This window comes from Podarcis liolepis, assembly GCF_965112155.1.
Source record: "Podarcis liolepis genome assembly, chromosome: 5".
NCBI classification, from domain to species: Eukaryota; Metazoa; Chordata; class Lepidosauria; order Squamata; family Lacertidae; genus Podarcis; species Podarcis liolepis.
Genome location: NC_139556.1, coordinates 19,659,085 through 19,686,603, shown reverse-complemented (window position 1 = coordinate 19,686,603; position 27,519 = coordinate 19,659,085). Strand labels below are relative to the sequence as shown.

Genomic DNA, 27,519 nt, shown 5'->3' with positions numbered 1-27,519 from the left:
CTTAAAGCTTCCCCAGCATAACAGTCGTGTGACCCCCATCCTTCTCCTCCCCTCTCTGCGCACAAACCTACTGCGCAGAGTGGGTGTTGGCAAAGGGGGACTTGCCTCCTCTCCGCTTTGCTCAGGCTTGGTGTTGAGGCTCTCCCTAGCATCTTCTGATTCCTGTGCCCCTTCCCCACTGGAGGTGGGGCTTCCCTCCTCGCCAGAGGAAGAACTTCGGAGGCTCCCTGTAACACAACTGCCCTTCCACCTCTGAGCTGATGGCAGTTCCCTGACAGGATCATTTTGAGAGATGTCACCAGAACTACTTCTGTATTATCACCCACCCTAAACATTTAGGATGGAATGAAGAAATAAATAAAATGAAATAAATATTGGAATTTATGTTAGGCTGGCTTCTTGCTTAGGTGTCGTTTTATTAATTAATTAATTAATTAATTAATTAATTAATTAATTAAAGTTTTCTTGGTTGACAAAGGTATGCGCAATGTCTCTTTTTTCAAGTTACATTTTCCATAGGTCAATTTCATTTGTTGAGATGTTAGGGTTACATTAGGAAGAAAAGGAGGGAAGAGGTGGAGGGGGGGGGGAAAGGCGAGCGGGGTTGTGGTTGGGAAGCGATGTGTCTAATTTGCTTAATGTATGTGTGGGGTTTTGTGTCAGCTTCTTTTGTGCGAGTTCTCTTTGCTATTCGCTTGTGTTCCTTTGGTGGTGAGAGAGGTTGGGGTTGGCCTAGGGTGTGGTTGTTTGTTTGTGATTGGCTGTGTTGAACTTTGTTTTCGTGTGTGAGTGGGGTGGGTGGGTGTTTTTGAATCAGGTTAGCCATATTGATTCATATGTTGTTGGTGGATTCTTGTCATTGTCTTGTTGGGCTGTGTATGTGATAAAGGGGAGCCATACCGGGGTGAAAGCATCTTCTTCTATTTATCCCCGTGTCAGTTTCAGTTTATTGGTTAATTTTTCTAGTAAGGCTGTTTCCCATACTATTTGGTACCATTGGTCCATGCTTACTCCTGACAGGTCTCTCCAGTGTCTGGCTATGATGTTTCTGGTTGCTGAGAGTAGGTGGGTTATGAGTTCTTTGTGTTGTTCTAGAATGTTGGCACTGAGTTGAAAGCAATTTCTCTCCCCCACATGTGGTTTTGGCAATGTCAAAAGCTCTCTCCTTTTCTTAGGAACTTTTTGGCATGCCTTGCAAAAATGGTTCACCAAACACCAGAATTGCCCTCGCTTGCCACCACTCTCAATAATCTTCACTTGCTGTCTGTAGCATCATCACACACATAGTATTAAAACACACTCTCCAATTATGTGGAACTATCACACGTGACTAATCCAAGAAGCAAAAAGGAGCGTCAGCCAAAGGAAAAACCAGTTGCAGCAGCAGTAGCTTGGGAAAACAACAGCACTGAACAGGATTGAAAATAAAGGTGAGCATTCTCACATTCTAGATAGTTCGGGGAGAAAGTGCTAGCGTTGACCCCAAAATTAAAAATGGCAAATAGTCAGTAGTTATATACCTTTCATTATATCCATCTAAATACTGACCTCAATAAAATACCAGGGAGATGTTTGTCCTTAGTTGAAATTCACTTAAAAATTGCCCAAGCCCTAATCTTTCACTCTGGATCTCTGCTTTTCTTTCATATAGGATCCAACTCTTGACTGATGTGTCCGGGCAATTATCTGAAAATAGTGATGAATGTTACTGCGAGAGTGTGCAAATGACTGTTTGGAGAGTTTAAGCTTGGATCTATATTAAAGGTCAGTTATCAAAGGAAAAAGGAGGCAAGAATGGATTATTTGCTGCTTGCAGTGAGTAGAATTTTAATGTCACTAATGTTGGTTATTAAGCGTAAATACACAAAGGTTTAAGGAAATCAAAGGATGAATGCAGTCCAGGCTTCTGGCAGTGTCCCCAAGGAGTGCTTGTGCTCAGGGAAGAACTAAAAATACAAAATGAAGCTTTTTAAGGCAATTGGGTTTTAAAATATACCCTCTTTGTGAATGGCCCAATTCATTCTGCAAAGCATTCTCCTAGGGTTCAGAGACCCCTGGCGCACAGGAAGCCAGGCCAAATCTATCCTCGCGGGTTCCTAAGAATCAAGAGCTCGACAGGTTTTATGTTTAAAGAAAACCACTTATAAGTCAATTAGCTTTTTAAAAGACTTTGGAACACCCTTGTGAGCTTGACCAATGATTCAGAAGATAAAAGACAAAGCAAGCCTCTCAGCAGAGTTCAGTTCCTCTGTTTCAAATTTCTGATGTGTAAACTTAAAGAGAAAGAGAGAAATTGTTTATAAAGCAAAGCATTCATTGTTCACCCAGTGATACTGGGTGACTCTTGTATTAACAAATGTAACACGTTACAATTGCAGACTCTGGAATCCTCAAAAGACAAAACCAAAGTCAGTGTCTCGATATGCTTTTATATATTGAGTGGACAACTGCAGAAAATTCCAGTTTTAAAAGAGAGAAAGAATCACCAGTTTGTCTGAAAATTAGGTCTCACTGCGGTGGTTAACCTGTATCAAGGCCACACCACTTCAGACTGCAGATGGGGAAAGTGGTCAAAAAATGCATAACCTATCATGAAAACTAGGTACTGTGGAAACAAGTTTTAGCCTAGGCTTCTCCCAGACATGCTAGTTTTTTTATGTGCAGGGAGGGCTTGCCTGGAGGAACAATCAATTATCTGATTCTGCCCCGCTACAGTTTGAACTGGTACATGCCAGACAGAGGTTTACCAGCTCTGTAAAAACCATTTCTGCTCATTACCAGGTGAGTTTCCTTTATAGAAAGTTACTGTGATAATACACAAGAACAAATAATTAGAGGGTGAATACAGACAACCAATGGATGTGGTTAATGTGGTGAAGTTTGCCTGCTGAAATGTGCAGAACATGCAGCAAAACAACAGCGGCTGGCTTTTGTGGTATTCTGTGACTACTGTTGACTGGCTTTGTTGCTGAAGAGTGAAGACCCATACCTCCATGCATGGCTGCAATGCTTTCACTATTCTCTGGTTCTTTGTTTAGGGCAGGGTATTTCAACCAGAGGTCCATTGATTCTTGAGTTCCGTATTCCCCCAGAGGTTCTGTGAAATGTTACAAATTCTTACCTTAAGCACTTCGCTTTCTTCTCTTGCCAGTTCCCTCACCTCTGAGAGTCAGAGTGCTCACAATTAACATGTCATCTCATGGCATAGTTTGCCAAAGTAACCAAGTTTCATGCTGGGAACTCTCAGAATAGTGTTGCTTCAAAGAGGTCAATAACAGATTTATTAACTCATCTTTCCGGAGTTGTCCTCCCACCCACTTACTCTTGGGGGGGGGGTGAAAAAGGCTTTTAAATTTTGAGCTTGTGAAGCCCATCTATTGCATGTAATTTCACACTTTCAAATCAAGAATTAAACACGTACAACCCCACCCAGCTCTTTCGGTATACAACACACCCAGAACTGTAACTTGAGAGATATGTCAATCTCATCAACAAACAGACAGTTTGCTTAATCTGGAATAAAGCGCATATGAATTTTATTTATATATTTCATATATAAAGATGTATTAATATTACAAGGCGTTCCTCTCAAGCCAAGCCAAACCTTAACAGAATATTAAAAATAAATCACAAAAATAAATATTTCATGATATACAGGACCGGCGCTACCATTAGGTAAGTAGAGAGCCCTGCCTCAAGTGGCAGATCAAGGGGGATGTAGACAAGTGACCCTGACACATTTGCTGCTGCCTTTAGCCACTTGCAGGGCTTCAACCACCATTTTGCCAGCTTACATTTCAGGTTGCTGCCTCCTTCCTTACTCAGGCTCAGCTGCTGCTGCCTAAACCCCTTGGAATCCATTTTCTGTGCATTTCCACGACACTTTCCAAACTCGCAAAAGTCTGTTGTTGTCAAGTGGTTTTGTTGTGATAGGGGGGCAGGGAACTTTAATCTGCTTCAGTTGTGCAAACCTAAAATTCCAAGATGCACCTCAATCCCTCTTACGTCTTAAAGAAGACATTTAGACGAGTTTAGTTTCTTTTATTGTATTATGAAAAAGCTTATTTTTTAAAGAGCAAGGTTGCAGAGCAAGATGGGACAAGAGAGGGAGGGAGGGCGGAGAGGGCAGCAGGGGAACCTGACCTGACTTCAGGTCCCACCATACCTTGTTCTGAACATGAAAACAAATAAACAGCACTTGGAACAGGAATCTTGAACTTAAAATCTGAAAACTATGATGTAGAAGCATAGAAGACAACATATCCTCCAACATTTCTCCGATGAAACCAGGGACGTTCCATTCCATAAGGATAATTTTACTATTTATACCTCACCCATCTGACTGGGTTGCCCCAGCCACTCTGGGTAGCTTCCAATATATATATAAAACACAATAAAACATTAAACATTTTTTTTAAAAAACTTCCCTATACAAGACTGCCTTCAGATGGCAGATAACACCATATACCCTCCAACATTTTCCCAATGAAAATAGGGACATTCTACCAAACCCTCCAATGAAAATAGGGACTTACTAAGGAAAAGTGGGACATTTTGGGATCAAATCAGAAACTGGGACGGCTTGTATACATTAGGGATGTCCCTGGAAAATAGGGTAACTTGGAGGGTCTGAGACAAGCTGCTGCTTAAAAAAGCAGCTCAAGCTGCAAGGACTTTCCTATTGGAGGTCACCTGCCACAGATTATTTTATACAGATGGTGAACTTGCCAAGTGGTTAAGGCAGAAAAGACTTAGCACTCAATAACATAGGAAAAAGGATATATTGTTTTGCCTGCAGCACATAATTTGCTGAGAGAGAAATTCCTCTTCATACTATAACTTGCATTACAAAAGATCTGTTCCATTACAGAAAACAATCACATTTCCTTTCTTTGGTCATTTAATTATTACAATATTTATTCTGCCCACCCTCCAAGCTGCTCAGGGTTGTTTATGAGGTGTTTCCTGCCCCCCCAACCCCCTTCTCCTTACAGTTTCACAATGTGTCCTCAAAATAACTGTGAGGTGAGTTTGGCTGAGGGAAACTGACTGGGCCAAAGTCACCTCAGCTGAGCTTCATGGCTGAGAAGATACTTGAATCTCTGGGTCTCTATGGGTCTAGTGCAGCTTTCTGTTGACTTGAGTTAACCACACTGACTTCCATGTCAACCATTTTAGTGGTGTACAAAAGAAACAAAGCTTTCACTTGCTATTCTCTGCTCTTTTGTTTCCTCTCTTTGGATCCCACAAACAAGGAAATATAGCTATCCATTTCACATGTTTTTGCAGAAAGGCATCTTGAACTCATCAAGGAAGCAGCAGCAAATAACGGCTCTTTAAGGTGTGGAATCTGTATAAAGCCCATGTTTTTGTCATACTCACTTTTTAAAGAAGAATGCTTATGTTTTAAGGTGTGCGCCAAAAACATAATGCGTGAAGCGAGTCACAGTCTCTTGCTCTGTTTTCACCAAGAAAGAGGGGTGGACAATCGTTACTGCTTCTCTATAGCTATTTCTTCTAGCTGTATTGAAAATTGCACTAAAAAACTAGTTAAAATGAAGCCTAAGATGTCGAGGTGATTTTTTCCTTGCTCTCGTTTTTAGCAGTGATTTCAATGACTGTGATAAAGCAGATTAAAACCAGAGAAACTCAGTGTGATTCTGGACCTTTGCATGCAAATTTTCTTCATGTGAACAACAACCAATATTTATCTCCAGTCTTTTCATTTACGACGAAAAAGGGGGTAGGCATTATAATGAAAATATTCAAACAGTCTTAACTACAGTGTCATTAGCATGGGCTAATTACCAGCGCCTTGTGATTTACGTGGTTTTGGATTCATCGAAGGCATTTGGAGCTGTTCCCCCCCTTTGTTAAAAAAACTTTAAACAATGGAGGGCATAAGAGAGGCTGAGAGAATCATGAATGCTGTGGAGAAAATGAGCAGAGATTCCCCCTCCCATCCATTTCTCATTTAATACTAGAATGGGCTCCTCTAGTGAAATTGATTGGGAGAAGGATCAGCACAGATAAAAAGAAGTACTATTCGACACAATGCAAGGATATACAATGATGTTTTCCCCTGCCACAATGGCAGTTGAGTTCTCTCGCCTCTGCTCACAGTGTTCAGGCACAGTTACTTGTACTGCGATGACATCCTATCCCATGTTTTCCTTGCCTTTGCTCCTCATCAATGGCTGTCACCAGAGAACTGCTCAGTGTGATGACATCACAATACTGGGAAGAATATGCAAATGTTGCAATGGGGTGGGGAAGGTGGGGCACAACCTGACATGCAAGTATAACATCCAGTGGCATTTGTAAGTAGCTTGGAGAACAGGCCTAACCGTAGGTAACAGCAATCATAGTAAAATGAAATATCTCTATATGAATATATCTCTGAACACCAGCAGATCAGGGCAAATAGCAAGAGATGGACAAGGGACTTGTCAGATCATTGGTCCATCTATGGTCCACATGGACTGGTAGAGGCTCTCCAGGGATTCAGGCAGGAATTCCCTCCCCCCCCCACACTTTATTAAGGATTGGATCTGGGATCTTCTGCATGCAAAACATTTGCTCTAGCACTGAGCTATGGGCTTATTCCAGCGTCTTCAGATATCCTCCTCATAAGCTCCTGAACACTGAGTGCGAGAACTGACCTGTGGTTTGAGTCCGTCTGATAGGTTTTCAAACGTTTGTGTCATTTTCACTGTGTGTATTTATTTAATTGTTGTTAACCGTTTTGATACTTTTTAATGAAATTGTAGTACGCAAGTCCTTTCCCCCCCAGCAAATACGTAAATTGGGGCTGTTCTCATACTGCAATGCTCTTATATATATTACTGTTATTGACCCAGTGGTTTCCAGTGGCACTGTGGGCATTCCCACAACCTCCAGCCTCTGGGGAGAAAGCACTCTACTCTTTTTAAAGTGGGCTTCTGATACTTTTTACTGAAATGCAAAAAGTAAGTAGGCAGAAAATATACTTTGCTTGCAAGCCTCCTTCATCGTAGTTTGGCTGTCACTTTTGCATTGATTTATGATAATAATTCTTGCCACACATGGAATTTTTTTTAAATAAAAAAAACACAACCGTTTATTTTGCTGTCTAAATAATAAGGCAATTTGTTACAGCTAATTACTCAAATGCTTCCTTAATCTCAATTAAAAGATAGAGGACTGATTCCCCACAGCCCCCGCAATGCTACTACCTTTCTAAAGCCGTATGCTCCCCAAAAATCTTTTTTTAATGTGTTCCCAATTACATATTCATTAAGGAATGTGCGGCCTATGGAAAACTGAACTGCTAAATGCATAGCTGCAATCTTAAACAATGATTTATTGTGACATGGGATGTGGGACATTTCCACAGCTTTTGTGATTGCCGTGATGAAGCTGTAAAGCAAATAGCATGAAATGAAGCAAGGCCTCACAATTTAATCAGCTCGTAAACAGATCTACCGCATCAAGCAAATGACATTATTATCCATCTGAAGTAAATCTTGCTAATCTCAGGAGATAAAATCAACATCATTAATGGTCACATGTCATATTCATCAACACTAAACCATCCCTTTTGACAGATTAATCCTAACTACAGCTCCCACGATGTATGGTAATCGAGCCTGGAGCCTGCAATTCATTCCGCGGCAAGGCTAACCAGTACTCTTAGCGCAGCTATTACAAATAATTTTTTTATTGATTTACATATTTTAAAATGCATTTAAGGTGAGGCGCCATTAAAAATCCTGTCACTATTGCAGATTTCTCCCCCACCCTGTGCACAGTCTGCATTCACAGAAAAAGGGAGGCGAAACGCACTTTTGGGTACAGCCCAGCACAAACCCCATTGAAAGGAATGCAAGCCATGCTACAACAGCTCTTGCACAGTTCCTGTTCATTTCAATGTAGCTTTTAAAACATCTCAGTTATTAGAAGTTACGTCTCCATCCTGCCCCTCCTCCAAGGAGATCAGGGCAGCATTACAAGGTTCTCGACACCTCTTAGAATCATAGAATCATAGAGTTGGAAGAGACCACAAGGGCCATCAAGTCCAATCCCCTGCCAAGCAGGAAACACCATCAGAGCACTCCTGACATATGGTTGTCAAGCCTCTGCTTAAAGACCTCCAAAAAAGGAGACTCCACCACACTCCTTGGCAGCAAATTCCACTGTCAAACAGCTCTTACTGTCAGGAAGTTCTTCCTAATGTTTAGGTGGAATCTTCTTTCTTGTAGTTTGGATCCATTGCTCCGTGTCCGCTTCTCTGGAGCAGCAGAAAACAACCTTTCTCCCTCCTCTATGTGACATCCTTTTATATATTTGAACATGGCTATCATATCGCCTCTTAACCTCCTCTTCTCCAGGCTAAACATGCCCAGCTCCCTTAGCCGTTCCTCATAAGGCATCGTTTCCAGGCCTTTGACCATTTTGGTCGCCCTCCTCTGGACATGTTCCAGTTTGTCAGTGTCCTTCTTGAACTGTGGTGCCCAGAACTGGACACAGTACTCCAGGTGAGGTCTGACCAGAGCAGAATACAGTGGCACTATTACTTCCCTTGATCTAGATGCTATACTCCTATTACTTCCCTTGATCTAGATGCTATACTCTTCATTGTATTCACACAACAACCCTGTGAAGTAGGTTAGACTGAAAGCTTGCGAGTGGCCCAATGTCAACCAGTGAGCTTCTTAGCTGAGTGGGGATTAAACTAGCATGATCAATATGCTCCTAGTCCAATGCTTTGGAGGTTTTTAAGCAGAGGTTGGGTGGCCAACCTGTCATGGACGCTTTAGCTGAGATTCCTGCATTGCAGGGGGTTGGACTTGATGACCCATGAGGTCTCTTCCAGCTCTATGATACTAAGATTCTATATGGGTTGGGGAGCCTGCGGACAACCCCACCCCATGATGTTGCTGGACTACAACTCCCACCATTCTGAAACCATTGGCTAAGCTGACTGGGGATGATGGCAGTTGGAGGCCAACCATAACTGGAGGGGCACAGGCTCTAACCACTATACCGTATTTTTTGCTCTATAAGACTCACTTTTCCCCTCCTAAAAAGTAAGGGGAAATGTGTGTGCGTCTTATGGAGCAAATGCAGGCTGCGCAGCTATCCCAGAAGCCAGAACAGCAAGAGGGATCACTGTGCAGCTATCCCTCTTGTTGTTCTGGCTTCTGAGATTCAGAATACATTTTTGCTTGTTTTCCTCCTCCAAAAACTAGGTGCGTCTTATGGTCTGCTGCGTCTTATAGAGCGAAAAATACGGTACTTTGCTATCTTCTGCAGAATGACTTTCTGCTTGACTGTGCTCCCACTGTCTTTTGCTTATCATGCTGATGAGCTGGAGGGTAGTTAAAGGAGGTATTTGGCACACGGTATCCTATTTGCAGATTTAGGGTGCTTCCAGACCAGACAATCTGTTTATTGGCCATTTGTCCTGATTTGTGTGCAGGGAGATTAGATGACATTGGCTACTCAATGAGCACTTGTTCTGATTTACTTGCGGGAAGTGAGGGAGATGTTGCACCAAAGCAAGTGTTATCCCAGTGCATCTACCCATGACTTCCCTTATGGCAAAAAGTCAGATCTTTTGAGGAAGTGGGCTTGTTGTGCAGGAGGACCTCCCAGTCAACTATAATTGCACAGCCAGAATTTGCTGGCATGTTGTCAGGGGTTCAGGGGCAGAGGCACATGGGAGGCAGGAGAGGGAGGACCATTGGGCAGAGTCCGAGGACAGCGAGGAGGAGGAGGACTGTGGCCCAAGGGACTCCATGAGCTTTTCCAGCGAATCAGGGGATTCCCAGGAGGGGGCGCCTGTAGCCAGGGGGAGGGGAGCCCCAGGGGGGACTCATCAGGGGGAAAGAGCCAACAGGGAATCCCGAAGCAGCAGCTGGACATCAAAGCCGGCTTCCCCTCCAGAGCGTAGCGAAGGGGGGGGGGAAGTTCCAGTGTGTCAGGAGAAGCAGCTCCGTTGGCTGGAACGGAGGAGAGGTCAGAACAAGCCACTCTTCCGGAAGGGGAGGGGAGCAGTGAGAGGAGTGACATTACCGTCAGGAGAAAGGTTGGAGGCTGGGCGCACGCGCCAAGTTCAAATGTGCAAGCGCGCGGGGAAACGGAGAGCCCGGGGGAGGAGCCAGGTCCCAAAGCCCGCAGGAGGGAGGGAGAGCCATCGGGAGATTCAGCGTCAGAGGAATCCAGGAGGGGTGGAACTCCAGCAGAAAGACCCTGCGGAAAAGGAAGGACAGGAGGAGGTGGAGCAAAGCAAGCATCTTAAGCTGGTGTAGGGGAGGGACTGATTCAGAAGGGACTTCTACAGTCTAAGCTAACAGACGTACGGCTGCGCGCCGCTACTGTGGAACAACTAATGGACTTCAATAAAGACCTTTGTATATAAAGAGAAACTGGCGTTGGTCCTTTGTGAGCTGGGACCTGAGGCAGCCGTGACACATGTGATTGAATCTCCCCCCCAAAATAGCAACAGTCTGGAAGCACCCTTAGTTTGCAACCCTATATGCACTTACCTGGGAGTAAGCCTTATTGAAGTCAATGGGAATTTCTTCTGTATAGACACATGCAGGATTGCACTGTTAGTTATTCTGAGGGGGGAAGTCAACCCACTCAATGTGTTGAGTACTGAGCCACAAAGATTCTGGAAATTGGAAGCTACTGGAGAGCTTGAGTTGCATGGGATCTAAACGCCCCCTGGTGTCCTCTTCTGGCTGGGCTGTGAGCTTGCTGGGTGGGCCTTAAAGTTTCTAGAGGGGACTAGGAGTTGCCCTGCAGCAAGTAAGAGGTAGCCAGGATCACGTAAGAAAGGCAGCCTCTGTAAAACCAGCTCCCAGGCAAGGCAGATGTTGCTTTGACAGATGCTTGAGTTCAACTGCACTCCTAAATAGCAGGCATGAATATTCCCTGGCAAGAAGCAAGCAGGGATTTGTACACTGAATTAGACCATAGTTCCATCTAGCCCAATTTTGTCCACTTTGACTAGCAGTGTGGCTCTCTGAGGCCAAAAGCAGAGAGATCTTTTCCAACCCCAGTATCTGAGTGGCTGCCTAATGGGCCTGGAGATACAATGACCCCAAACCAGAGCATTTGAAGAAGCTGACACAAAACAGCCCAGTGATCAGCATGCCACTGAAGCATATTTTCAGGAAAACGTAGATTCTCAGCCACTTGGCCACCTCCCTGCCTTAGTTTCCTCTGATGAAAATGACCATAGGATTGTTAAGAGGCTGAGCTAAACAAATTCTTGTACAACTACAATCTTGTACAAAATGAGCAACAAGAGCTGCGTAGTCCTTCTGCAGCTTTGCTCTTTTCCTGGCAGTCTACAACAGTTCTGTCTCTGTTGACCAACCAGGACTTCCAAAGTTGAATGCAGAGGAGCAACAGACTCTCTGGCAGCCTTTGGGAATAAGTTTTCCATGAAGTCACGAAGGTTGCCATATTCCTGGGCTTACCGCTCGCTGCCCAAAGCTGTGGACAAGGGAATAAGCAAGGTGGATGTGCACCCTATAGCCAAGGGATGAGTACAGTTACTGCCTGAGCACATGAAAGAATGATCAAGCTCAGAAATAGACAAATGCTGCATTGCTTCAAGCAGTTGATCAACAATAGGTAGCCAAGCAAGAGACAGTAGGCTCACCACGGACTGGCAGTTACTTAAAATTAATGTGTGAATCCTCTCTCTAGAGTCTGGGCTGGGACACACACAACTATCTTCCTGGGGAGGCCACTGAAAATGACAGCCTTCAGTTATTTGATATGCCTTGCACACTACCTTTCTACCAGTTAGTTCTCAGGGCAGAAAGAGAAAGAGCAAAGGAAACATGTGCTTACGTTGTGACTTGTTTCCATTATGCATTGTGCTAAGCAGTGTGCCCTTTCGCCTGCCCTTAAAGGTGGCTATCAGCAGGGCTGCAAAATTGGAACTGCAACCCGCAAACTACAGAAGCCTCAGCAAAAAAAGGCTTGACTGCTGATAAGGTGGGGGGTGACAAGATGAGTGTGCTGATGCAGGGAAAGTCTCTCAATTCACCAGACAAATCCCCTAAATGCTGACCTTGTTTGCATGGCCTGTTACCGCGTAACATCTTTATAGATCTGGTTGAGTCGTCAGAAGAAACTCTAACAAATACGTATCACTTGTTGGGTTTCAAAGCATCCTTTTAAAGGAGGTGCACACAAATCACTAGATCGGTTCAGGTTGTGATGATTTGATCCTGGTGGTTTCTTCAAGCCCCCCCCCCATCCTGTCAATCAATCTGGGCTTGGTTGAGGACGCTTTTTCTTCCAGAATGCCATGGGCCAACAGCATCCCACCACTGTAGTCTTCCCACCTTCAGGTCTCCTTCCATCTTTTCTTTCATAGCAAGGCTTTGCCTGTGATGTCAGCATGATGCAACAATGGCACTCACTGTGAAACGACTCCATCCTCACCTGCTGTTATGCTAATGATACTGGCGTATACAGTTCCTGGTTATGGATATGCTGTTTCATGATGATTTCTGCTTCTCTGGGCAGGTAGGACCAGCTTGAAGCCATTCCATTTCTACGTTCATTGGTCTGTGCAGTGGCGTAGCGTGGGGGGTGCAGTTGGGGGTCTGCCACACCGGGCGCAACATCTGGGGGTTAGGGTTAGGGGGCGCAAATTACTTGCCTTGCCCCGGGTGCTGACAACCCATGCTACGCCACTGGGTCCGTGGTCCAGAAATGTACCTGTTAAGCCAACTGCCAGGCTCTGTAGCAGCATCCCACATGACCTGATGCCCTGCAGATACTTTGGAGCCCACCCCCCAATCTCCCTGGCTAAATACTGGCTAAAGCCAATGGGAGATATAGTCTGAAACACCTGCAGTAGTGGGTAGAGTGCCAGACTAGGACTTGGTAGACCAGGGTTCCAATCCCCATTCAGCCATTAAGCCTACAGGGAGATGTTGAGCCAGTCACTGCCTCTTAGCCTAACCTACATCACTGGATTGTGGTGGGGATTAAATGTGGAGGAGAAAGAACCATGTATGCCACCATGAGCTCCTTGAAGAAAAAGGTGAGATATAAATGCAATAAATAAAATAATACTCTAGAGTTTGCCACTTACAGCATATATGTGTTAAGGCACAGAATGCATACCAAACCCCAAGAGAGATGTTGCATTAAAAGGTGTTCTTTTTAAAAAATAATAATAATTCTGAAATGTGAAGTATTCTATATTACAATGAGACATGATGAGCTACAATGAGATTATGATGAGATATTGTAATTAATTACACCCACCCTTGCCAGGGGTGAAACTAGATTGCTGGAGTGGGTCAAACCAGTTGGACAAGTTTAGCCTGGCATATATTCCCTTTCATTAGGAGGCTTGAACTCCACATAGGATTTATTCTTTCTGGCGTGTGGAGTTATGGGCTAACTTTTTTATTGGCCGTGCTGTTGGGGAACAGATAAAATTGCTTTGTGGGCTGGATCCAGCATGCGGCCTGCCAGTTGGCTATCCTTGTGCGAGAGGATTGTGAACTTGATTGCTGTTAAATGTAGAAGTAGCTTTGAGTGTTTACTTACCGTATTTTTCACTCTACAAGACACACCCGACCATTAGATGCACCTAGTTGTTAGAGGAGGAAAACAAGAAAAAAAATATTCTGAATCAAATGTTGTTGAAGAGGCTTTGCGCGGCTATCCCTGAAGCCAGAACAGCAAGAGGGATTGCTGCACAGCGATTCCTCTCGCTGTTCTGGCTTCAGCAATAGCTGTGCAGCCTGCATTTGCTCCATAAGATGCACACACATTTCCCCTTACTTTTTAGGAGGGAAAAAGTGCGTCTTATAGAGCGAAAAATACGGTATATGCACAAAGCACTAATGTAAGCGCTGCATGATTGGGATCCCGTCCTATATATATATATATATATATATATATATATGTCATTAAAAGCATTGATTTCTTAGAATTATGTTTATTTATTAAATTTGTACCCCACCCTTCCTCCCAAAGGAGCCCAGGGCAGCAAACAACAAGTGATAAAATAATAAAAAAGTCTTAAAAATAATTCCAGGACAGATGCAGACTGGGTCAGATCTCAAGGCTTGTTGAAAGAGGAAGGCTTTTAGCAGGAGTCCAGAAGACAACAGACTTGGACAGAATAACTTTGGAATAACATTAAAAAAAATCCAGAAGCGTTTCTTCTAAGTATTGTTGGTAAAGATATCCCAAAAAACTTAAGAGAAATATTTTTATATGCCACAGTGGCAGTCTGTGGAAATGGCACAATTGACCAACAGTTTAAGGGGTAATTCAAGACAAGAATTTGAAAAAAAATGGGACAAATATAAGAGATATGTGCAAAAATATGCCAGTGGTTTATCGTCTATGGCAGCACTGACCTTGGATAAAGAAACATATGAGAAATAAGAACAATGGTACGAATTGTTGTACGAATGTATTAGAGATTATATAAAGAATAGAGTAATAATGGTAGGTACATTCACTATCAAAATAAAATTATACAACGGGAATTGACAGTCCAAAGTCCTTAGGATATTTTTTGTTAATAATTTTTGATAAGGATTTTTGTTAATAATTGCATAAAAGGTAACATAAATACAGCAGAAGTTCAAGGTTTATATACAGTATAGGTAAGAAAAGATAAAGTATATGTTTTTCTTTTCTTTTTTTGTGTATATGATTGAAACTTCAATTTACTTTATGAGATGTATCATATATTTATGTAATGTATTGTAAGACTATTAATAAAGGAAAAGAAGAAGACAACAGACTTGGTAGTGGTCTAATATTCAAGGGGAGGGAACTCCAAAAGTGCCACAACACTAAAGACCTGATTCCTACATTGTGCAGAATGCAGCTCCTGTTATGATGGCACCTGCAGGAGGCCCTCCCTTGCAGAATGAACCTTTTCTCCAGTTTCTCCAGTCCAAGGCAGTGTACATGGTCTCCTCCATTTTGTCATCACAACAACCTGTACGGTAGGTTAGGCTGAAAGGAGGTGTGTGGTTTAAGGTCGCTTTTGAACTTCACAACTGAGTTTTCCCAGCTCTAATCACTTTATCACACTGGGTCTGTATGTATTTGCAGAGATACCTGGCCAGTTGTCTAAGGAGAAGGATGTTTAGCCTGATCACAGCATCATCCATTGTACTAAATTTAAAGAAAAGCTGGATAAACCACATTTGTATGTTACATAGTGTGCTGTCCATACAACCGCCTTCTGTGTATGTCTGTATGCATATAGATAAATTCACTCACATGCAAGCTACTTTGAGACCATGGGCCAGAAAAGTGTAAATTTCTGCAGCAATAAAGCATTAGGGTGCGATAGGACTTGCACAGAGAACTTCTTTAATTAGTTGGCAGCCATAACGTATGTTGGTTTGGGTATTGCCTTGTTGCTGCACAATGAAAAACTTATTTATCAGAAAGCTGACCTTATTGGGGGCAGGGAGGGTCTATTATCTGGAACACTACATCCTCTAAACAAGCACAGAATTTCATTGGCAAGCACATTAACAAGGGCTTCTGAATGACAACGTGAATGACTGCAGCGGCCACAGTTGTGTTGCCAGTCATTGACTAAGTGTGTGCAAAAAAGAGAGAGAAAAAGTCTACAACCTTTGCAAATTGCAAGTGGTCTGAGCCGAGACAAGGAAAGATAGATCGAAGTGATTTATGGAGACAGCATTTATCAACTTAGTGCAAACATTACCCTTGCTAATGTACTAATTCATTAATGGCTTATTCTTCTCTCCTGAGACTTAGTGATTTTTTATTTTTATTTTTATTTAAAAAAAAAACACCTTTCCTTTATAGAAACAGTAGCCATCGTTAATATCGCGTCTATCATAATCTATATTTCTGTTTTGCTGGGGGAATAGGTGATACACACATGAAACAGGAGGGGGTGGGGAAAACAGACATAATGCTTCTAAGAACGAGAGCATTTGGTTAAATTCCTCCCTGCCATGATGTGCAAAGGTAGATGACTACATGGCTCATGTGAGAACCAGGCTATGCATCTGGCAGGGGGGCATTTTCAGGGGTGGAGGCAAACTTGCAGTAGAGGGATGGCTAGGCCGTCTTGCCCAATCACCCCCTCCAATCATGTGCTGGTTCTGGCAGAAATGATGCACAGAGTGTGAGTTTCTAGCTGTAGATTCTGGGACCAGTAGTCCTAGTCCCTGGGAAGAAAATACGTTCCACCCGGACTCTGGGAGTACCAGCACATGCTTTGCCACCATTGCAGTTGGAGGTCAACCGTAACTGGAGGGGCACAGGCTCTAACCACTATACATTGCTGTCTTTTGCAGGAGAACTTTCTTCTTGACTTTGCTCCCACTGTCTTTTGCCTTTTGCTTATCATGCTGATGAGCTGAAGGGTCGTTAAAGGAGGTATTTGGCACACTGTATTTCCTCCTATTTGCAGATTTAGGGTGCTTCCAGACCAGACAATCTGTTTATTGGCCATTTGTCCTGATTTGTGTGCAGGGAGATTAGATGACATTGGCTACTCAATGAGCACTTGTTCTGATTTGCTTTCGGGAAGTGCAGACGATGTTGCACCAAACCAAGTGTTATCCCACTGCATTTACCCATGACTTTTCTTATAGCAAAAACTCATATCTTTTGAGGAAGTGGGCTTGTTCTGCAGGAGGACCTCCCAGTCAACTATAACTGCACAGCCTGAATTTGCTGGCATGTGATCAAAAGTGTGATCTTTCATGATCTCACACATGAAAGTGTGGGCAGGCTGTTTTGGGCTCATGGCTGCCGCTCCCCTGGCAGCTGTGTTCATGAAGGTCGTTGCCAGCTTTTCATGTTTGCAGCGCTGTTCATGCTAAGCATTCTCCATATGATCGTGCACTTGCATGACGGAGTAGAGTGATTTGATACAACAGTGTGAATTAACCCTAAGGCTGTGGAGAGAGAAAAATGGGATGCTGTTGTTGTCATCTGGAAAGACCATCAGATGCCATTTCTGAATTCTGTAGAGCTGAGGCCTATTTCTCATGAAGGTGATGTTCATGTGACGGTGTTGTACCACTGAAGATGGTGGCACAATTGATTCAATGCTCTCCTGCACATAGAAAGCTGGGAGAAGGATTCTGTTCTGTTCTGTTCTGTTCTGTTCTGTTCTGTTCTGTTCTGTTCTGTTCTGTTCCGTTCCGTTCCGTTCCGTTTTGTTCCGTTGTATTCTATTCTATTCTATTCTATTCTATTCTATTCTATTCTATTCTATTCTATTCTATTCTATTCTATTCTATTCCTCTTCCTAACATTGTAGGGAACTGTTTGAAGCCTGAACAATGAATTTTCAGTGGTTCATAAGAGCAGAAGAATTGCCTTGGATCAGACCAAAGCCTATCCAATCCTGCACTCTGCCAGCCATATGCCTCTTCATGCTCATATGCAAAGGATGAAGATGGTGGTCAACCCATTGGACTTTATGTGTTCTGCCAACACAAGGATTTCTGCTTTTGCAATGGAGCTCCCCCCTCCCCAACTCTCCACTTCCCATATGCACCATCCCAAAATCTACTCTGGAAATCTCAGACTAGATAATTGGGGGGGGGGGGCGTGAGAGCAGGAGGGGGAGAAGTTCCGTTGCACAAGCAGAAATCCTTGCACTGACAGAATGTGTTACCCGATGCTACATTGACTAGAACCCATTGATTGTCCACCAGCATTGGACATTCAAATATATCTGCTCCTGGACATAGAGGATCCAATTAACTGTTATAGTAAATGGTCATTGAAAGACACAACCTCTTTCAGTTTGTTTTATTGTCCTAAGCTAGTAACCATCACCAAACCACATGGTCGTGAATTCCATATGTTAATTCACAATAATTTCTTATTAGTTTTCAATTACAGTCCCATAATAGCCTCATTATAACAATACCAGTTTATAATACAATTATTAATACCAATCGTTCAAATATCAGATTATATAATTTAGATAAAGTGGCATGCTAGATTTGATGCTTTGATGCTTTCTGCGTTCCAAAATCTTATTAATTTCCATTACATTCTGGTCACAATAATAATCCCTTATACAACAACTGCAATATTAATAACTTCTGTTCTCGTTGACGCATTAAATGGTTTATAAAACTACAAGTGAGGAACTCAAATCATATCCTTCTTCTTCCTGTGTGGGGCAATTATTCTGTCCATGGTATTTCTTCCTGTCCTTATGTCTTTCTTTACCCTGGTTGCTGCTGTTATATGTCATGCCTTGGGTGGAGCTCATATCCCATTGTTGTTCCAGAAATTCTTCCATTTCTGCGTCCCGTGTTTCATTGCTTTGCAACTTTAACAACAGCTGCAAAAGTCACTCAAAATTCCATATGTTAATTCAGTGCTGTGTTGTGTAGAACCTCCTGTTGTCTGTCCCAAGCCACTGGCCAATCAGCTACATTAGATGAACTCTTGCCTATTATGATGAGTGAGGAAAAGGAAAAAAATTATCCTCTTTTGACACCTTTCATATCCTCTATCATGCCTTCCTTCCTTGAACTATAAAGCAGTTTAATTCAGTTTAAAGGTGTTTCATCTTCTTCTCATTGGGGAAGCTTCTCCAACCCCTTAATCATGTCGCCTGCCCTTTTCTACAACTTTCCTGGCTCTTTTATATCCTTTCCAAGATGAGATGTCATGTACCAAATGTGGCTGCGCCATAGACTTAAATGCAGCACGACAATGCTTGCTGTATCCTCAGTCCCTTTCCTAATAATTCCTATCATTAACTTTCCTCCTTTCCTTGCTCCAACACAGTGGTTTTATATGTCCAGTGAGCTGTTTGCCACAACCAAAAATTTATCCTGGGGTAGTCATACCTCCCTATCTGCTCCCAACAGGCCACAGACCTCAGACAAAAGCTCTTAAATAGTAAAAGGTACAAGGGGTGGGGAACTGCAGGCTCAGGGGTGAAATGTGGCCCTCCATACATCTCTATCTGGCCTTTGAGTATTTCCCAAAGCCACAGCCCTCACTGGTCCTGCCTTGCAACCTTTCAGAGTATATCTGTCTGTCTAGAATGTTTCCTTGAGCTGATAATGGGCAACTGCACTATACATTAATGGCAGTACCATGCCACTTTAAACAATCATGGCACCCCCCAAGTAATCATGGGAAGTGAAGTTTGTTAAAAATGCTTAGAGGTGTTAGGATACCCTTTCCTCCTCACAGAGCTACAGTTCTCAGAGCTCCCTCAGAAGAGGCGTTGTATCTGTTTCTGTTTCTGTTTCTGTTTCTGTTTCTGTTTCTGTATCTGTATCTGTATCTGTATCTGTTTCTGTTTCTGTTTCTGTTTCTGTTTCTGTATCTGTAATGCTGGCCCAAACCATTTAATGCAAAATGATGCCTGAGCTAGGAAGATTGTGGCCTCCTCTGCCCCTGTGGGCGGGATGGGGGTGGATCCACTGGTGCCCAATTGCAGTCACAGTAAAATCCTGGATTTCTCTCCAGATTTCTAATATTTGTAAACGACCGCCCTGAGATCTGGTGATGAAGGGTGGAATAATAATAATAATAATAATAATAATAATAATAATAATAATAATTTATTTATACCCCACCCATCTGGCTGGGCTCCCCCAGCCACTCTGGGCGGCTTCCAAAAAAATATTAAAATACTGTAATACATCAAACATTGAAAGCTTCCCTAAACAGGGCTGCCTTCAGATGTCTTCTAAAAGTCTGGTAGTTGTTCTTCTCTTTGACATCTGGTGGGAGGGCGTTCCACAGGGAAGGTGCCACTACCGAGAAGGCCCTCTGCCTGGTTCCCTGTAACTTGGCTTCTCGCAGTGAGGGAACCGCCAGAAGGCCCTCGGCGCTGGACCTCAGTGTCCAGGTAGAACGATGGGGATGGAGTTGCTCCTTCAGATATACTGGACCGATATAAATCTAATAAAAATAACTAAATAGATAAATTCAGTATTACACCTCATTGACATGCATTCTTAACAAGAATGGCTATGCTGGATTCTGCCCACCCCCAAAATCCAATATCTTCCTCTAATCCAGTAGGAAATTGGTTAGAGCAATAACATTTTGTCTGAGTGGCAACTCTAATTTTCAAAGCGTTGTTAGTTTTCAAAACTTTTGGGGGGGTATAAGGAAAGAAAGAAAGAAAGGACTTTCTAGCGGGGTTCTTTCTCTTTTTTGGTAAAAATAGGAGGTGTCTTGATAAAGGGGCCATGGGTGCCAGCACAAGATGGCTGTCATGGGCAGCAAAAAAGAGGAGGTATCAGTACCCTGCACACACAAAAACCACTGGGTCTTTCCCCATCAAGCCTTTTCTGCTGCATTTTGATTTAACCCTACAAGGCACACTGGGCTTGACCCCAGGAGCTCCTGCTCCTGGTAGAAAGGGCTCTGCCATACACTTCTGTTCCACCGAAAGTGTCATCTCAAGCCGTTAGTTGCCGAAAAAGGGCTTCTGGCTATATTTTTATGCGGAAGGTATCTTTCACTTGAAGTAAATGCTAAGGCTCCAACGAGTGCACTCTCTCTTAATTGGTGCCACATAAAAGCTTTTTCATTTACTGTAAATTTGTTTCATGTACATAAAATGAAGTATGCCATTAACGTGGGCAAAGTACAGTACCTGGAGACTCAGCACATTTTATTTAGATTATTATGTGAATATTAAGACGTAATATTGTGTGCTCCTGTCATTCTCCCTGAAAGTTGTTTGATGATGGAGGGGGAGAAACAGAACCCAGGGTTAGGAAACAAATGAGCGGAGAATTGGCAGAACACCGGCGTGAATTTATTGGATGCGGTGAAGGAGGGAAGGAAAGTGAGAGAGAGAGGGAGAAATGTGTTACAGGGCTCGGTTTGTTTAAACTAGAACATGCTTTATGCAATCAACATAACCATGTTACAATTATCTATGAATGGTACTACTTCAGGCTGTGGGGGAGGGGAGAGAATCAGAATTGCACGTTTAGTGATTCCTCCACAAATCAAGATGCAAAAATAGCCAGAGCAAATTGTTCTCCTTGGTGTGCTACCATTCTATGCCCTGGGACTGTTATTTGTTTTGCAGACCCTCCAAGTGTCCCTATTTTCCAGGGACAGCCCCAGATTTACAGAAACCTTCCCGGTTTCTGATTTGATCCCAGAATGTCCCGCTTTTCCTCAGGATGTCCCTATTTTCATCAGAGAAATGTTGGAGGGTCTGGAGTTATGTGACCCCCCCCCTCAAGTCAAGGAGGTAAGTAACTATACAACCTTTAGAAGACATCTGAAGGCATAGGGAAGTTTTTAGATGTTTCATGTTTTGCTATGTTTTTATATATGTTGGAAGCCGCCGAGAGTGACTGGGGCAACCCAGTCAGACGGGTGGGGTATAAATAATAAAATTATTCTGGTTATGATTATATGATGGAATAGGATGTCCCTATTTTCATGGGAGAAGTGTTGGAGGATATGGTTTTGTTGGGGGAACATTCAAAGACAGTGGCGTAGCGTGGGTTGTCAGCACCCGGGGCAAGGCAAGTAATTTGTGCCCCCTAGAGTGAGTGAGCCAGGTAGGGGTAGAGAGCTGCAAGTGCGAGCACGCCCCCCCAGACGTTGCGGCCGGTGCGGCCGGCCCCCCCTGCACCCCCACGCTACGCCACTGTTCAAAGATACCAGTTCTCAACATGCAGCCACAAGTAATTTTACTAATTGAACTGCTGGTTTTCAAAGTTGGCCAAAATGTGTTAGAAGCTGTGGAAGGAGACCTTTCAAATCCCCTGAAAAAGTACTCACCTGGCTGACATAATAAAGTCAAAAAAGCAGCAGGCTTATTACAAGGGACTGAAAAAGAAAATCAATGAATGCAGCGTAAGAGCATATTCTGTTCTATGAACTCACACGAGGAGAACATTCTTAGTGTCTGTCTGCTTCCCAAGTATTGAACCGTCTTCCTTCCAGACCTGACTAAGGTTGTGATTCTATAGGGTGGGATTTGTGAATGTCAGGTGCACAGAATAAGTGTACCTGATCCCTGCAATCTGTGCTAAACCCATGCTGATTGCATGCTAAAGAGTGGGGTAACAGAGGCAATAAATAAAATAATAATAATAATAAATGCCATTATTTGTGTCTTGCCTTTGGCGGTCTCAAAGTTGCTGAAGAGACACTCAGATTCTCTGGCAACCTTAATCATGATGCGCTTTGACATTCTTTGTGATTTGGCATTCTTTGTGAGTGCATCAATAGGCTAACCAAGGTCATTTCCTAAGCTTTATCAATTATTCCTGATTGCTTTAATCCTGTAATTGCTGCAATGGGGAATGACAGCCTGCATACTATTCCCTCTGACTTAGGTCATTTCCACACACGAGGCTTAAATTGGCTTTGTTTTAAATAAGTTCCTAAAGCAAATGCAAAGACCACCGTTGGCTGGGATGCACATTTGATTTTTCTTCCAGGTTCTCACAGCATCACATGTGACACAAAAATCAATAAGGAATGCAGATGTGTTTCTCGGTGCAATGTATGAAAAAATCCTTAGCCACACCGGTATCTTTGTAAAGCACATGAAGTACAGATTAGACAAGACATGAAGCCATTGCCAGATATGGCAATGCCATGCCAAATTCTCTTCCTCACACCCTGACGCAGAGTGTCACTTAATGAGCTCTGTGGTTCCATCACACCATCCATTTCTCCAATCCACCCTTGCCCCAAAGCAGCCATTTATGGGCAGGGAAACACACAAGGTGCTGATGTTGAAAAACCTTATGCCTGACATGAGAGAGACTTAGCATGGTGATGTCATTTCAATGACGGCTCTGTTTCATGTGCAAGAAGCCATCATGCAAAAGGTAGCATGAGGGGGAAGGGCTTTTTCAGAAAAAGAGAGAGACAGAGAAATAGAAATAGAAGAAGTAGAAGTTGGCAGCATAGGCCATAAGCTCAAGTCCCAGATTCGAGATCCAGCATCTCTAGGCAGGGCTAAGAAAGATCCTGGACACAATGTACAGAACAGAACTAAATGGGTCCATGAACTGACTCTGCTTATGACAGCTTCATATGCTCCTCAATCAGGGCTGGACCATACATGAGGCATGGTGAGGTGACTGCCTCAGGCGGCAGGGTCCCCGGAGGCAGCAGATCCTGATGTCAACCTTTCTTCTCCCCTTGTTCCTTACCCCTTCTTCCTTGGTGGGGAGGGGGGGGACACCATTTTGGGGTTTGCCGCAGCTGCCAAAATGCAGGTGGTGTCCTCAATACATCTTCAACAGCCTAACTCCTGCTGGCGAGAGAATGCCATTTTCTGAATTCATGCCGATTCCTCCTTCTACAGAGTGCTGTGGAGCACACGCTAATCTTCACCAGCACAAGCTCCTTACTTGTTCATGCTCTGGAACTGACACAATGACCTCCTGATGTGCCAAAGTGGGGCTCTTGAAGCCCAGGCTCCAGCGCCAGTCCTCCTATACCTCCATACTGATGGAAGAACTTGCAGGTCGATTGGTGCCTTTTAGGCAGCATTGCAAGACCCATCAATAGACTGAGCACTGGGGCCACCTCCTCAGGCTAAGGAACCAGGCTGATTAATTTGCTGGGCTGAGCTCTTACTTGCCACCACAGTAGCTGACACTTTGAAACCTGAATGGCTGCTTGCCTGGACTACGGTTCTTGCCTCTGGCCAATTGTCACCCTAACAGACCCTCCAAGTGTCCCTGTTTTCCAGGGACAGTCCTGGACTTACAGAAGCCATATCAGTTTCTGATTTGATCCCAGAATGTGCCGCTTTTCTCTGCCCCTGTTTTCATCAGAGAAATGTTGGAGGGTATGGCATTATAAGACCTCCAAGCCAAGGAGGTAAATACAACCTTTAGAAGACATCTGAAGGCAGCCCTGTATAGGGAAGTTGTTCAATGTTTTATTATATTTATATATATGTTGTAAGCTACCCAGAACAGCTGGGGCAACACAGTCAGACGGGGGGGGGGGATAAATAATGAAATTATTATTACTAATTTTATGATGGAATAAGGTAAAGGTAAAGGGACTCCTGACCATTAGGTCCAGTCGTGACCGACTCTGGGGTTGCGGCGCTCATCTTGCTTTATTGGCCGAGGGAGCCGGCATACAGCTTCTGGGTCATGTGGCCAGCATGACTAAGCCGCTTCTGGCCCAGAGCAGCGCACGGAAGTGCCGTTTACCTTCCCGCTGGAGCGGTACCTATTTATCTACTTGCACTTTGATGTGCTTTCGAATTGCTAGGTTGGCAGGTGCAGGGACCGAGCAACGGGAGCTCACCCCGTCGCGGGGATTTGAACCGCCGACCTTCTGATCGGCAAGCCCTAGGCTCTGTGGTTTAACCCACAGTGTCACCCACGTCCCGTATGATGGAAGAGGACACCCCTATTTTCACTGGAGAAATGTTGGGGGGGGTATGCCCTGATTGTCACTCTGACAACCGAACCATTGACTGTTTTCAATGATACCATATGAATCCAGCCTCCCACATGGCTGTCAGCTTGCTTACTCCTGACCTTGAGGGTCCTGATCCTGACATTACTAGAGAAGCCATTTTCCATGGGAAAACTCTGCTATCACAGTATCAAGTTCAGCCACGGATCCTAGAGCCAGTTCCTCTTTCAAACCCTTCCTCTCATCTAAAAGTAGCCTGTCAAGGAGCATTTTCAGGCCATCCTTCCAAACTATTCTAGTCACAAGATAGGCCATTGTATGGAATTTTAGAGCAAAGTTTGCTAAGTAAGGGTTGTGTGGCCATGGAGATTTGTCGCTCTGGGACGTAGGTCAAAAGCTAATTTTAGTACTCTCAATGCTTCTCCTTATAGTAGCGAGGCAGCATATCAAAGAAGCTCTTTAGCTCCATGCTTGCATTGGTTACAGGGCTCGTTTTCATGATTCCTGAAATGCCTGGCCTTCATCCCAGCATGAAATTGAGCCTTATGCCACATCTCCAGTGTGTTGCTCAAAAAAAAAAAAAAAAGAACGAAAAAGCCCTTCCTCTGCATTGTGAGTATTCATTTGCTTTAGCCAACTGAAAGCCCCCACCCCCCAAACAGAAACCAAGATGACACTACTGATTTACTGTAAATAGGTGCCACAGGCAATTTGCTGCACGGTATGGTTTTCTTGAGAGTGCTAGACCACATTTGAACAAAGACACACACACACAAAAAAAATCAATGATCCCCGTTGCAGCCTAAATGCTTTGTTAGCCTTTTACTACAACATTACATTTTACATGGAAATAATGGGAGAAATTTAATGCTACCAGTCTTGCCAGGCAATTCCTTTGGATCTTTAATATATATATATATATATATATACAGATCTTGAACAGTAACATTTTTCTTTTTAGCGTGAAGTTGCTCAAGGTTCACTGGAGACTTTGAAATTGCTGCTTTCAGAAAAATAACAATGTAAAATGACATTATGATATATAGCACCTTCCTGTGGGCTTGAACCAGTGCAAGTGGCAGCTGCTAATGCCTTTGGGAATGAAGCAATCTCCAGGGCACCATTGTCCAATTGTCCTTCTAACTGTATCCTGTTTAATTAGTTGCAATTAATTTCAAGCAGCAGCCTCCTGGAACATCACATCAGGAAGCATTGGGAGTGTATATGTGGAAATGCTGGATACTCAAAATTACGGAGATTGGAGAGTGCGTGTGTTAAGAGGAGAGAAGTGAACAGGCAGCAAAACGTTTTTGGCTTAACCAATCTGGAAGCGAACAATACAAAACTTCCTGAGCTAGATATTATGGAGGGAAACAAACAAACAAACAAACAAACAAACGAATACGACACAATGCCACTAAATAAAAAAAGAAATATTCTGTGTGTTTACTCAGAAGTAAGTCCTGCCCATGCTGAAAAACCAGGCCCATTAAATGGCCTGATTCTCATGCCACCTTAAACCATAGTTAAGCTTAACTATGGTCTGAAGGTGAATTTGCAGCGTGCCGACGCAGAGGTCAAAACTGCAGGTGCTTTGCTCCTTTTCTGCAGTGGTAGACTTTCTACAGCATTATTGCAGCTGCACCGGTTGAATTACCCTCAAACCGCCTCTGCTCCTTTGCTCTTGCTGCTGTCATGCTGCTAGGAGCTAAGCCATAGTGTGGCTTAGTTTCCTATCGAAACCTGAGGTCACGGTTTGTTTCAGGGGGAAATTAGGCACATGTTTGAAATGTTGGATGAATAATCAGATACCAGCTTGCTCAGAGTTGAAGAAAAGGTCTCAGGTCAGGCACACTCATGCTGCTGTGGTTTTGCACACTGAACCCCTGCATACTGCTGGTGGGAGACGGGGAAACGGGGCGGGGGGGGGGGAAGAGAGAGATTTGGTGTGCAGCATTGGAGAGCAGCAACACTTTTGCACCACACCTTCAAGCAACAACAGTAGCCTTCCTGAACAGTGAGAACTTGTCATTTCAGCCGCAGTACCCTTTCACATCAACAGCCATTCTTAATTCACCCTTAGGGGTTCCCAGGGGTGGAGTGGGGGCATATTATTTGAACCAGAACTGTCTAGTTATGGCACTCCATGTTCCCTGTTAAATTACAGTTGCTAACATGACTTCTTTGTGGGGAAGGTTTGGCTTGAGTTATAGCATCAACAAATCCACCATTTACACTCAATAAGACATTCTTGTTGGCAAACAGTATTAATTAAAGACATGCAGAGCCTTTAATTAAAACTCCCATGTTTTTGTGTTCTGTAGCTTTCAACAACAAAATGTCTAGCCTTTGTTATTGATTAAAATGAGCTCGCTTCTTTTCAAGATACGGAGAACGGAGGGAGGAAACCCACGTGACGAGTGGTCTATCACAGAACTGAGACTGAAAGCAGAAGAGGGGTTGTTTTTTCTCCAGACTAACTTGCAGGTGATCCAACTGCCTGTGGTATGTATGCTCATTCCAGTATTGGCAATTGTTTCTTGGCTTTATGGGTGTTTGCCATGCTCCTGAAAAGCCTGTTTGACAGGAGGCAAGAGAACATGGTGCATGTTTGTGTATCACAGGGCGTGAAGTCTCATTTTGGACACCTAAAAGCTACTGCATGCCTCCGGCCCAGAGAACATGTTTTTAAAATGTCTGATCCCTGTCACAAACAGAATTTCATTTTGTGGCACCAAACGTCTGGACTCCCCTACCTCAACCTGCTTGCCAACTGCCCTTCCCCACACCTGAACAAATCCCCTTCTTTCACTACTCACCCACCCCTTCACTTATCCCCTCATAGCTCACCCCAAATCCCCCATTTTAAGGGAGCAGGGAGGTGCTCCTGAGAGCAGCTTGCTAAATTGCTCTGTGAAATGCCTCTCCCCTCTGTTAAACCTTGCTGCAGCTGCATTTAACTGGAGCTGGCATAGCCACCTATCAGCAGCCACATGAGCTGCAGCATGACGACAGTCTTACACTTTTATGTATATAGGAAGAAAGGCACTAGTCTGATTCACGGGCAATAAAAAACCATGGTTGGTCTTGGATTTACATACACTTCCCCGATTTTTC

The 27,519-nt window shown here is 43.6% G+C and overlaps 2 long non-coding RNA genes across 5 annotated transcripts in view; one reads left to right on the top strand and one right to left on the bottom strand.

The window, feature by feature from the left end:
• Positions 1–1,255: 1,255 nt before the first annotated feature.
• LOC310706673 overlaps positions 1,256–27,519 on the top strand; it is a 43,163-nt gene continuing 16,899 nt past the window's right edge. For 2 of the 3 annotated variants that reach the window (XR_014526043.1, XR_014526044.1), the window contains exons 1-3: positions 1,256–1,430; positions 1,652–1,764; positions 26,788–26,907. This is a non-coding gene — a long non-coding RNA (uncharacterized lncRNA). Of the gene's footprint in view, positions 1,431–1,651; positions 1,765–24,888; positions 25,015–26,787; positions 26,908–27,519 lie in introns of all 3 variants that reach the window. The other variant, XR_014526045.1, reaches the window with a different exon arrangement.
• On the bottom strand, positions 7,323–12,524 carry LOC310706748. Of its 2 annotated transcripts, XR_014526142.1 has the most exons (3): positions 12,074–12,524; positions 10,530–10,920; positions 7,323–7,398 (listed from the first exon to the last, which is right to left on the bottom strand). It is a non-coding gene; the product is annotated as an uncharacterized lncRNA (long non-coding RNA). The 2 variants fall into 2 exon arrangements; XR_014526141.1 differs by having other exon boundaries at positions 10,530–12,524.